Source organism: Canis lupus, chromosome 35 (genome assembly GCF_048164855.1).
Source record: "Canis lupus baileyi chromosome 35, mCanLup2.hap1, whole genome shotgun sequence".
Taxonomy (NCBI): Eukaryota; Metazoa; Chordata; class Mammalia; order Carnivora; family Canidae; genus Canis; species Canis lupus.
In genome coordinates, this window is record NC_132872.1 from 12,567,722 (window position 1) to 12,580,916 (window position 13,195).

The following is a 13,195-nucleotide window of genomic DNA, read 5'->3' on the forward strand; positions in this document are numbered from 1 at the left end:
CAAAAATTTTTGAGAATCTGATGCTAGATTGAAGGATGATGTAATAATATGATGTTATATACTATTTTAATTATGTATCATTTTAAGGACCATTTTAAAATATTTTACTTGATTTCACTAAGAATGTCTTAAATGTGAACTATAATAAAGCAAACAACCAAAGCCTAGACTCAAAAATAATTTGTTGACCTTGAAAAGATGTTGCAAAATAACAGTGTGATATGAATTGGTAGATTATTAATGCTAGGATAACAACATCCATCACTAACTGAGAACTCAGAAGGTCCTGAGCATTTTACATTAATTTATTGAATCCTCATAACAATAAAGGTGGATACTATTATTATCCCTGTTTTACCAGTGGGAAAATAGAGGCCTGGAAAGGTTAAAGAATTGGCCTAGCATGATATGTGTGGTAAATTTCAAAGCCAGAATTTGAACCTAGACTTTCCTGTGAGCCCTGGTTTTTAACCACTGCACTTTGCTTCTAGAACACTACCACTGAAGCAGATAGCATGTTACCTGGGAGAAAAAACACAAAAACTTGTTTTTGTTGTGTTCATCAAATATCCGGGGGGGGGAAAAAAACAACTTCTCCAAAGTATCCCAGAATGTATACCATACTCTGAGATATATCCGAGACCAGCAATTTCTCACTTGTACCCAACAAGATATGGTCAAAACTAGATGAACACTGGTGATCCAATCCCCAGAACCAAAGTGTTAACAGTGTATCAAAAACCCAGCAGCCGTTACTCGGAGCTGAAGTGAAGGCAGATGAAATATTAACAGCAGTTCTAGCAGCACAAAATGAAATATGAGATCCTGTATCAGAAATTATTAGTAACCTGTTAAAAGAAATGCTGAAAAATGGCAGTTACCAAATTAAAACTGGGAAACAGAGCCCAAATGGGAAATTTCGAAAAGTTTGGAGGAAAATAAATGACAGATTGTCCTCTTGGCTCTTATTACTATGCCATCCTAAATCCTACTTGGCAATACATGGTGGAGGTGAAATAAGAACTGCATCACTGCCAGTGCTGGGCCTCAAATTTGTAGTCCTAAGTGTCTGTGATGATGTCTGAGATTGATTGGAAAAGTAGTTGGAATTTGGTAGCATTTAGCTTTATCGAAACTGAAGAGTCTGGAGACTCTTATTATGAAAGGCTTCCTCTCATTTGTGAATTGGCCCCTTTGCTCCACTTTTGGATGGCTGGCTTCCTCCATGCCGAGCTACACTAAATGCTCTACATGGGAAAGCTATTCTCCTTAAACGCCTTCAAATTTAAAGCATCTATCTGGTTATGTTCGTGTTTCTGCCTCCAAATATCTAGCATCAAAAAAAGAGAGAGGTTACAAATACCAAATACCGGGTAGTAAATGAAGGAGATATTTTCCCTTCAGTAACTGAGAGCAGAGAAAGGACTATAAGCAGAGTGGTTGAGCAGTGGATGCCAGAGAGAAAAAGGAAATGAGCTATAGGACCTTAGAATCTTAGTGTTGGCAGAGACTATGGAGTTCATGTGGTCCTACCCTATCATTTTTCAATGAAGAGACTGAGACATGGGGAGTTAAGGGACTTGACTTGCCCTAGACACATAGTTGTTTACTGACAGTCAGGCCAAAAACATTTCCCAGTTCCCAGTCTGGAACTCTGCAGTTCAGCATGCTGTTGCCATCCTCCACTGAAAATTAACACTAACCCAGCCTGGAACATAGAAGAATTCAGCATCTGTGGGGAACAAGAAACATGATGAATTTTGAGATGGAAATCAGTCTGGGACAAGGAGAAGGGAAATGGATGATCCTGCTTGGTTGTGACTCATTGGCCAAGCTTGTGCAAGACATTGTGTGTCAGTTTACACCCCCGTGCTTTCCCACAAAAAATAATAAAACCTTCAGTTGTAATCCCCCAGAGTTTATATTTGATGCATTCAGATTTGATTTGCTTAGCAAACTCTCCTGTGTGCAGGTTATCTGCAGGTATAGATTGGTGGCATTGCTATTGATCCCTGTGATTTACAGGAGCCTAACATTCTTTCTCTAGCAGTAAAATGTGTTTGAGTCTTCTCCATAGGACACTCCTCACTGAGGATCAGATGTAGGTTCAAGATACAAGACTTATCTTCTGTTAACCCTTGTATCCTACTAACCTCATGGAGAACTTGGGCAATATATGGGCCTTTTAATCAGGCTTACAAGTTAGGTGAAAGAAAGGAAAGAAGAAAGGAAGGAAAGAAAGAAGAAAGAAAGAAAGAAAGAAAGAAAGAAAGAAAGAAAGAAAGAAAGAAAGAAAGAAAGAAAGAAAGAAAGAAAGAAAGAAAGAAAGAAAGAAAGAAAGAAAGAAAGAAAGAAAGAAAGAAAGAAAGAAAGAAAGAAAGAAAGAAAGAAAGAAAGAAAGAAAGAAAGAAAGAAAGAAAGAAAGAAAGAAAGAAAGAAAGAAAGAAAGAAAGAAAGAAAGAAAGAAAGAAAGAAGAGAGAGAAGGAAGGAAGGAAGGAAGGAAGGAAGGAAGGAAACACAAATATTTTTTTAATTTGGAAGCACAGATTAATTTAAAGCAAATCAGTAGCAAAGAAGAGACAATAAAAATGTCTCAATAGGATTCCCTGTGAAATAGCAATACAGGTATTTTAGACCAAATATTTTTCAGAATAGAGCAACCGGAAATGAGAGAATCAGACAGTATGATGAAAACTACAGATGGAATGCTTTGCATGAAAAGTGATTATAGACAAGAGAGGGCTCAGGAGTGGGTAGGCGTGGAGTTGGGAAAGAGGGGGTAACTGAAATAAGAGAAGATAATGCTTGACCAGGTCTAGTAAAATATTCCCTGCCACAACCACTGTTCCATGAAGAGATTGAGCCAAGAGGCCTGAATAAACTAACCTTAAGTTCAGAGTTGCCATTATTGTGGGAGGCATCAGGGAGAGCACATCCGGATTTGTGTTACACAGTAATCACTGCTGGGTGTCAGCATTCATCAGCCAGATGGTCAGACCCACAATTAATCAATTAGGCTGGGATGATCAACTGGACTAAGTTTTCCCCTTTGGTAAAAAACCCTCATCATGCGGTCAAGGCCAATAGCACTTTTATCCTGTTGCTTTTGGAGACCCTTCTAAAAAAAAAAAAAAAAAAAAAATCCCTCTTTTCTTTTTTAGGCTTCTAGTTAACTAACAAACACTGTTAGCTTCAAGCTGCTTTGACAATATAGATACCCCAAATTGAGACTTTAACACAATAGCGTCTCAATATCCTCTGTGTTCAAGTATAATGTTTAACACACCCAGACAGAAATAAGCTTTTTAAAGCAGCATTCTCTGAGGAGCATTACCCAACTCATTGCACTGGAGCCTTCATATTGGTTCCACTCAATCCAGTGGAACAACACTGGAAATGGCCCTTTCAGTGGGCACTTGGGAAAATACGATGATCAAATAGAAACAATAGCAATTTATTGAGTATTCACCGTGTGACAGACACGGCTATGGTAAGGACTGACAAACACTGATTCAGCCCTTATAAATAATTCACCAAGGGTGATAATATTCCATTTCAAAGACAAGAAAATCGAGGCTAGAAGGTTCATCTGCCCAAGGCTGAGCATTTCGTAAAGATGTGTGGAAATAATTTAGTACGCTCCAGAACGATAACTAAATAAAATTCACTTTCCATTTACTTACATATGCATGCATCTCTAAGGGATAACAATCAGGAAGGTATAGCAGGTCCTTATTATTCCTTGTCAAAGAACTTGGAAGAAGTCTTTTACTAGTGCCTCTCTACTCTGTAGATCTTACTCTCTTTTCATGCCATTCTTGCTGCACACCAGCTGCCTTCAGATTGCTTTCTTCCTTATTAGGAGGCCAGCACTCTTATTTGCTGGTAATTCTCGGTCTCCACCTCAATCTCCTTATCCAGATATGGTTCCTCTAAGGTTGTTTCAGATACTAAGATATTTCCCTATCTGGTGGCTCATAGGGTGGGTTTGCCTCCTCCCAATCAAAATGTCTATTACTGACTGATTTATTTTATGTTGTTTTCCCCTCTGATATTTTGCTTTCCCTCTCCCCTTGCTATATTATGGCAATACTGAATGGGGAGAGATGTTGGAAGGTCCTGTTGCTGGGAAGCCTCTATTTCTGATGACCCCATTGAGTAGAAATACAGACACCATGTCATATTCCTTTGTCATCATTGAGCTTGGTCCCCTCTTTTCTCTGTTCTTCCCTGCCTCCACCCAAGCTCAACTTAAGGAGGACCTCTCTTTAGCCATTTTGTGACCAGTATTTTGCAAGTTATACAAAGACACTGTGGACTCAAATGTACATCTTTGAGATCAGTTCTTTATTTATAATTACATTCTTGTATTGGAGCGTGAGGCTTCTTCTTGTTATTTAACTGCAGTGCTTTGCTTTTATTTGCTTGTTTTGCTACTTACCAAATTGGGAAAGCAACACCCAAATGCCAAGATAGTATATAGGGTAACCACTGTTTCTTAAATCAAGTTCAGGAGCGCATGGGAAAAAAAGGTATTCCAAAAATCTTAACGAATCCCTCTTCTCCTCCGGGGCTCTCACGGTGCCCTTTTTTTTTTTTTTTTTTTTTTTTTCCGCCTGTGGTACTCTGATTTGTTCTTGTTATGTTTGGTAGGCGGCTGTTCGAAGTTTATCCCTTGCTGCTTCTTTTTCTACAATCCTCCAGCCCCCCCCCCCCCTCCCCGAGCTGATGAGGCTCTTTCATTTTGACCTGCAGTATCTCCGTGTATTGCAGAGCTTAGCCCTGCCATCTAGACTGCCTTTCTGCTTCATTTTGCTCCTGACCTAAACCCCCCTGCTATTCCAGGCCTGGCCTCTCATGACCAGAGACTGCTGACTCATCCTGGCCTGTGCCAAGCTGTGCAGTCGCTTAGCGATGTGGACAGGAGTCGAAGGACTAGAATGAGATCACTGAACTCATTTCACTTGTTGCTTACGGTACAGTCCAGCATGAGCTGGAAATGTAGGAACCTCAGCCTCCCGAGCAGAAAGAGTAAGTAGATTACACACACTGCATCACCAAGTCCTCAACAAGCAGTGGTCGGGTGGTGGGTGGGGGCTGGCTTTCTCATGGCCGTGGCCAGGGCATTCCGGTTCATCAGGAGTGTTCCTTTGTCCTCTCTTCTTCCTCTCCTCCACAGTCGTACCCTCCCCCGCTTCCCTGAACTTCCCTTCTGAAAATGTCCGGATGGCACAGCAATGATCTGGGCAGAAATGAAATTTTGCTAATAAGCAGCCTGTGCAAGAAATCCTGGAACAGTGACACTGTTGAAACTGCTTCGTTTAGTTTGTCTACTGGGAACTCACATGAACTTCCCAACAGAATTCAAGGGGATGAAAAAATCATTTTGGTGGTTTTTTTTTTTTTTTTTTTTTTTCTTGATTCTCTTTTTCTTTCTGTTTTGAGGGAGGTAGTTTCAGGAGACATGGCTGCATTCTGGTGTGGTGTAAAGTTTTCCGTCGGGAGACAATAATGTACATTCCTCTGGCAGGACGGGATGGGGTTTTTTTTGTTTCTCTTGCTGTTGTTTATTTATAAGACATTTCCTCTCAGTTAGTGGAAGTTAGATCGTAAGAGGCTCCAGTGATTTTCCTTCCACCTCCCCTCCCTAATTTCTGTGCTTCAGCACTCTGGAACACTGTGAACTCGACAAACTAATCAGAGCAGGGAGCTTAGCAGCCAGGCCTGGACACTCTCAAGAGACTGTGCTGATTCTCAGTCGACACTCCTTGGATCAGGAACCACAGTCCTGGTGAGTGGTGAGGTTCCAGAATTTGATGTGTCAAGGATTCTATTCTTGGTGTCTCTGAGGCAGTCAGGAAATAAAGGGTGTTTAAAAAAAAATACATTTTTTTTTAAACGCTACCAAACAATCCAACGGAATGATGAGGATTTTAGTGTGCACAGCTGAGAGCACTCTATGTACAAGGGCAGAGCCTTGAGTCCGTTCTCAGGAGGATCCTGCAGGCATAGGTTTCATGCTGCCACCGATGGATGTCAGCCTTGACATGCCTAGCAAACATGCTTGTGGGAGGAGGAAGGTAGGTGAGTGTGTGAGGGCAGGGAGGTAGCTCTCGGGGTGGTAAGAAGGGGAAATGAAAGTGGGATTCATCGTTCATCTGGAGTTTCTCTCTACCAACTTCACGCATCTCTATTCTGGACATTTACATTCTGCTCAGAATACTTACGTACCCAGCTAAGCAGGAAAGAAAAGTGGATGCATAGCCAAGGAATATTGTTAATACTGTTCTTCTAAAGATCATTTTACTAAGAGCTGGTTGCTTTTAAATGTGAGGGAACCTCCCCTCATCCGACCTTTGGAAAATATTATTTGTCACACCCTCTTCTTTATTCTTCTGCATTCAGGATATCGAATAGAAGAATGCAGTGAGAATCCTTATTTGGTTCCAGGGAAATTTATCATCCTGACCTAGGAAAACTAGATGACGGTCCTCGCAGTATTAAACCCAAATATAGTATTGTCCTCAATTATAAGAGACTCTGATTGAGTGTGCTCTGGGAAGTTGTCGAAGGAATGGAATGGGGGTGGTTGCATCCTGTTTGATACGAGACTAGCAGAGGAGTCAACAGATAAGCTTTCAGAGGCAATATGTGCCTTCCGTGTCCTTACTGATAACTCACGCTCTCCCCGGAAGTGTAATTTCAGCTGCAATGTATGTTTGCCCTTTGCCATCAGGTACCTACTTAGCTGCTCTTTCAAAGGGATTTCATCTTACCATGTTTTCTTGTCTTCTTTCCAATTTCAGGAATCTGGCATATTCTGAAATATTAAAAGTGGAAAAAAAAAACAAAAACAAAAAAACATGGTGGCCATAAAAGCATTTGACTGTGTGGCACCATCTGAAGTAAATTGCTCTTTGGAAAGAGGGAGGAGCCTTTGATGTTTCCAATATGGTTCTCATAGGCTAAAACTTTCAAGAACCACAACCCAGCCTAAGGGGCACTTACTCGATGTTCTTAAATATTTGGAAAGAGATGTTATTTTATTGTTTTAGTTGTCCTTGCTATTAACACGTTGCCAGTAGATTCCTCCTAAAAGTTAAAAATGCTTTAGCAATAGTTGATTTTACATTGAACCAGATGTGTATTGTGTGTGCCTGTTGTGTGCTCTCTTGTCCAAGTTGGTGCAATCATCCAACATATTCCATTGGTACTTAGCTTTGGAATTTTGTTTGCTACACTGAACGATTCAGATTCTTACCCGGAGAACTCACACATGCTCGTGTATCCCAGGTTCTCTACAGAGACTGACCCCTGCTACAGCCTCATCGAGGTCCGTCATGACCTCCAGAACAGAGTCAGGTTCCTAACACAGTACCTATAATTTGTGAGGCACATCAAATTCCTCACCTATCACTGTGACAGGAAGCAGTCTCCACATTTTATTAGGAAGAGGATGATAAACACTTCTGATGTATGTAATGGTAAAGTTTGACTCTTTCAATTATAGGCATGCTAATTACACCCATACTATTTGTGTGTTGAATGTATCTGAGGGGTTTTTCATTAGGCTCTTATTTTCTTAAGAAAGGAATTGAATAGGCAAGTGGTGTTAAAATTTTTAAAATATGGTATAAAAAATGTAACTAGCTTTTAGCCCATTACCACCAAGACCCAAGCAGGAGGTTGTGCTTCCCTCAGTTAACACTCACGCTGCAGACTCCCGGGAGAATTACCTGTAAGTCTCTGGAAGGATGTCTATTAGGACTACACCAAAGGCAGACTGGATCTCTGATACTTTGAGAACATTTGGATGTTGAAACCTCCTACGTCTGATATATAAAATTTTCTGAGCATCTTTAAGCAGAGAATAGGTAAACATGAATATCTAAGAGTGTATCCCAAGAGATGACATTTTAAAAATATAACCCGCCAGAGAGATTTTCTGTATTATTGGCAAGATCTGGAGGTCCACGTGGCTGAGGAAGAATTCAATGGCTAAATTGGAGCAAATAAGTCAGAATACGATCAGTACATCTCTGAGAGGCAGGATAATGATGTATATCTTTCTGCTTAAGTTCTTGTATTAATACCTCCCTTTTTTCAATGCCTGTGTCATAAACCCTGCTAGTGTACTATCAGTAATTCAGTTTTTCAGTGCTCATCTTGAAAAATTGTAATGACATTTTAGAGGATGCATGCTTTAAAAAATGTGTATTTTCTTGCATGCGCGTTTTAGCCATAAGCACTTCCTGCATGTTACATTCATTTTAATTAGGCAATCACAATTAGATAAAAATGACATTGCTAAATAACAGAATTATGATGACACCAATAAGAAATTATTCTTGATTATTTATGTAAAAATGCTTTTTGATATTTGTGATTCTTTTAAAAAGATCTATATTTTCAGTGGTAAAAAGGAGTTGACTCATTGTATCATGTGACTGTGTATGTATGTTAGCTTGTAAGTGCATAGATACTTGCATCATGACGTACCAATACTCAACTATTAAAAATATGACCAACTAGGACCTAGGCTTACTTGCCTTTGAATTCAGTCAGACGTTTTGCAAATTGACCTTATGTGAAATGTGGTTGACATTTTATCACACTGACAAGACAGAAATTTTGTACGAATATTTATGAACAGTATCTGCAAAAAGTGGGACTCAGTTATTAGCCAATAAGATTAGTAATTATCCTTCATCAATATACATGTTAGATTATAAACCTAAATTCTATTATGTACAATCTCAAAATAATAATTGCTGTATCTATAAAGTAGTTAAAATTAAGTAGAAAGAAATTAAATTGCTATTAATTATCTTAAAATTGAGGGCATATTTAATGAATTCGCTTTATTTTATAAGAATGAATTTATATACAAATGTCCCAATTTATTCCAGTTTCTCAGTTACTTAGCTGTACGTTAAATATGTTGATGCTGTATTTACGTATCAGCATCAGCGACTATAACCTTCCAGATACCTTTTCAAGACCCTCAGGCATGTTATATCCTTGTTAAGTCACACTTTTTTCCCTAAAGCTATTTATGATAACCAAAACTAAAAGTTAACTTCCCCTTCTGACATGGGGGATAGCATTTAAAAACTCTCTAGCTTTCAGTTTGCACTTATCATATACTGCCTTGAACTGAAGTTTTTTGTAGGTATCAAACTACAGGTGGTTAGAAGGCAGGTAGTACATTTTATGTTTATCTCCCTCCCAACCAATGTCAGATTGCCTCAGTCTAAGTGAAGGATCAATGAATGGGTGATTAGTGAATATCTGTATGTCAGCGCATTGACAGTGTATATGTTTTATTTATCATAACAAAAGAAATAAGTCCAGAAAACAAATCAATAGATTCTTCTCTATCTGAACCCCTTAAGTTCCCGTATCAGATTTTCCAACAGCCCCTACAGCCATCTACTAAGATACCTTCTAAAATTTCTACAACGTATAGGGGAATTCTGATGGAACATGGGGTCTTAAGCTTGCAGTAGTTCCATTCATTTTCCAAGACTCGTGAGGGTAGCCATATACCCAGCCTGTTGTGCTCATGCTCATGCAGTCTGAAAGGACCAGACTCACCCAGAACATGACCAAAAGTCTCTCTGGCTTGCCGATTACTCACATACAATCAATGGTTCCTCTTTTCCTCAAACCCAACATCTAAGGAGTGCAGGCTGATGTCAGATGTGGACAGGCATGAAGACTGCCTCTGAATGCCCTGTGAACTAGACAGAGGAGGGGTGGGCAGACAGACAACACAATAAAAACAGAGGCAAGAGGACAGGCAGCCAAATCATTTACCCTATCTTAACAGGTACTAATTAAATGCCCCTTCTTAGGCAAATAATAGCTGAAAACACTGCAATTGTTTCTCATGGATGAGTAGAGAAATTGGTGGGCTTTCTTTGTGCTGTTTCAATCATTAAGCCACAGAACACTAAGGCACCTTTAGTGCCCGGGGAACATCAGAGGAAAGGAGAAATCCCAGCACCTTACATGGCACCCTGACATGAATTACATTCAGGGAGTAACTTTATATACTACAAACCAACCCTCATAAACAATAACTGAAAGAAATCAAAATATTGTATAAAATGTGCTTTAATTAAGGCTGTTGTCAATGGTCAGTCAACTTGGCAGTCCTCAAACTGCATCTAATTCTGCCTCCTACACTGAATTCTTTTCTGGAGCTTCTAATACATATAAACGAAATGTACTAGTTTCATTTTCATCTTTTTATGTTCCCTACTTATCCTTTAGTAAACTGAATTCCTAGATGTAAGTAGCCAGAGGGAGAAAGAGAAGTGATTCACATAATGGATAATTAACCCTTGAACAATGGAAAGTTAACTCTCCACAGACATGCCAAAAACTGAAATGTTTTGTTGTTGAATTTGTTCTCCTTTGGGTGTTAACACATTAAGGACCCCTCCATTAGCACAAACTTGGCATCAAACAACCTGTTCATCCTCAAGATACAAATGCCACACTCACCTTCCAGTTCATCCTGGCAGGATTTGTAGCCTGATGTCCTCTTGGGTAGCCATGTACAAACCACTCCGAGGGGCAAAATTGTATGAGTGCCTAATCCACTTTTGAAAATGAAAGAAAAGGATCTGTCTATGAAAGGCACCTAATATGGAAAGACACAAATTGTAATAAAAGGTATTAGCACCTTGCACCTCCTGTTAATTGGCTTCCTAGTCAAGAGGAACCAAAATAGTGTAATAAATGTTAAAGCTACATCATGAACAGAGTGCAAAGAATTGTCTTTACCTTTTAATACTGAAATGAAAAGAGTAGCAAACCTTAAACTACCCATGCAGTCTTAATTTAGGCTCCTAACCTTTCAGTTACTCCGTTTGTCTAACGAGGATAATACTACCCACTCAGCTTACTTACTGGTGTTGTTATGAGGATCCGATTACAAAGACTGTTCCTTCAACACATTCATAAAGCAAGCGTGGATTTAACATTAATTCATTCACTCACTCATTTATTTATTAATTCAAGAAACATTTTGAACCCCTACTCTGTGTCAGGTATTATTCTAGAAACTAAAGACTGATGCATCTATTAACAAGTATTTATGGGGGAGCACATACTGCTCGAAAGCACCCAGAGCTTTTGCAAGGGCTGGGGTTCCTACAGTAAACAAAACAGACGGAAGTCTCTGTTTCCATAATGCTCACTTTTTAGTCAGGGAAGAAAAATGATAAGTACATATGTCAAATACATTACATTGGATAGTGATAACTGCTTTGGAGAAAAGTGAAGGAGGAAAGAGAGTGAGAATGTGTGTGTGTGAGGGGTGAGGGTGAAATTTTAAACTGGAGAGAGAGGGAATGCCTCATCGAGGAGGCAACATTTGAGAAAGAGGAAGAAGCAAATTTCATAGATAGCAAGGCAAGAGCACTTTTGACAGTGGAACCAAGTGCAAAGGTCCTGGACGAGAATGTACCTGGGAAGTGTGAGTGAGAACCGAGTAGACTTTGTGGCAGGATCAGAGTAGGCAAGGAGAAGCGTGGTAGGGAATAATGTAAGGGAGGCAGTGGGGCCTGGGCATGAGCGCTTTCATGTGCTCTTGAGAAGGCTTTAACTTTGTTGGCGACAATATAAAGATGAATAAGACATGACCCCAAGTTGCTCCACAGGAAAGACAGATAGGCAAGCAAGTTGGGATGATGCCATATGTGAAGTATCATAATTGAAGGATGTTCAAAGAACCTTGGAGGCACAAAAGAGTGTGTTCAGCTAAATGTAGCTTGGGCAAAGGGTCTGGGAAAGCTCCACAGAAGAGCTACTGAATCCATGTTGGGCTCTAAAGGATTTTGCCAGATGGTCCAAGGGAGGGAAGTCACTTCCATAGGAAATAGTGTGGCAGAGTCAGGGATCAGTGTCACTGCTGTTTTAGCAGAGGAGTGGTGAGAAATGAGGCTGTAGATGTAGTCAGGGAACAGTCATGTTGGGCCCTGATCACCATGCAAAGAAGTTTTAACTTCATCTTGAGGCATTTGGGGAGCCATTGAAAGTTTTAAGTAGAGAAGGTTAATGATCAAATTGTGTTATGGAAGATCGCCCTGGCAGTAGGCTGGAGGATGGATTGGAGGAATGGGAGGATGGAGGCAGGAAAATGAGTTAGGAGGCAACTGAAATTGTTCAGACAGGAAACAATGAAGCCCTGAACTAGGACAGTAACTGTGGGAATAGAGAGAAGGAGACACGTTCAAGAGATAAGAGGCAGAATGAGCACAATTTAATAACCTTTGGGCTGGGCATCGAGAGAAGAAGGCATTTTGGATTGCTCCCAGGTTTCCACCTCGCACAGCATAGCAAGGGAGGCTACAAGGAGGAGGAGCAGGTTTTGTAGTCTAGGGAAGATGATAAATTTGCTTTTGAATGTGTTTATTTTGAGATGTCAGGGGGGCATCCGGACTTCTGGTAGGCTGTTGGATTTAGTCAGGAAAGCTGAAGATAGGTCAGGGAGAGACATAAGTTGGGCAGTCATCTAAATTGTCAGCATCACAGTAGCAGTGAAAATTATTGAGTGGACTTTTCTCAAGGAAAATTTATTGACAGAAAGCAAAAGGGAGCAGATCCTTAGAGTATACCACATTTATGGAACAGCGAGAGGAAGAGGAGCCTTAGAGAAGATGATTATTGTGAGCAACTATTAGAAGCCAGTCGTTGTGCCAAATGGTGGGGGAACCCATTGTGTGACTGGCACCCAGATTCTGCCCCAGAAATACCTGCAGTTTGTACAAATGTAAGAGGCTATCGTTACCGTCACCAGCAGCCATGGGACGGTGCTAACAGAGGAAATGCCCGTGCGTAACAGAGAAAGTCGTGTGGAATACTCAATTAGCATCAGGGGAGATCATCATAAAGGCAGAATCGTAGAACGCTTGCTGCATGCATTTTCGCTATACAGTTCATTTCTGATTTCTCTAATACTTGTATGTGTATGTTCCACTGTTAGCATGGGTTCAAGCTATTGGCAAAACAAGCCAGGTGTAAATTATGGTAGAATTGAAATCGATAGCGCTTTGAAGCACTGGAGTGCCCAGTTCACATCAGGGCGTGCGTCTGTGTTCACTGAAACATGGCTATCAAGTGCACCCCGAGTCATTAGATGTGTTATCCAGTGAATAACAGCATAATGATATTTTAGCAGAG

The 13,195-nt window shown here is 40.2% G+C and overlaps 1 protein-coding gene across 9 annotated transcripts in view; it reads left to right on the top strand.

The window, feature by feature from the left end:
* ZBTB20 (zinc finger and BTB domain containing 20) overlaps positions 1-13,195 on the top strand; it is a 433,101-nt gene that overhangs the window by 125,540 nt on the left and 294,366 nt on the right. For 3 of the 9 annotated variants that reach the window (XM_072812476.1, XM_072812470.1, XM_072812477.1), the window contains exon 1: positions 4,729-5,032. The exons of 4 other annotated variants lie outside the window; for them this stretch is intronic. The gene's annotated coding sequence lies outside the window, so the exon portion shown is untranslated. Of the gene's footprint in view, positions 1-4,728; positions 5,033-5,059; positions 5,793-13,195 lie in introns of those variants that run through there. 2 more of the 9 variants (XM_072812467.1, XM_072812475.1) reach the window with 1 other exon arrangement.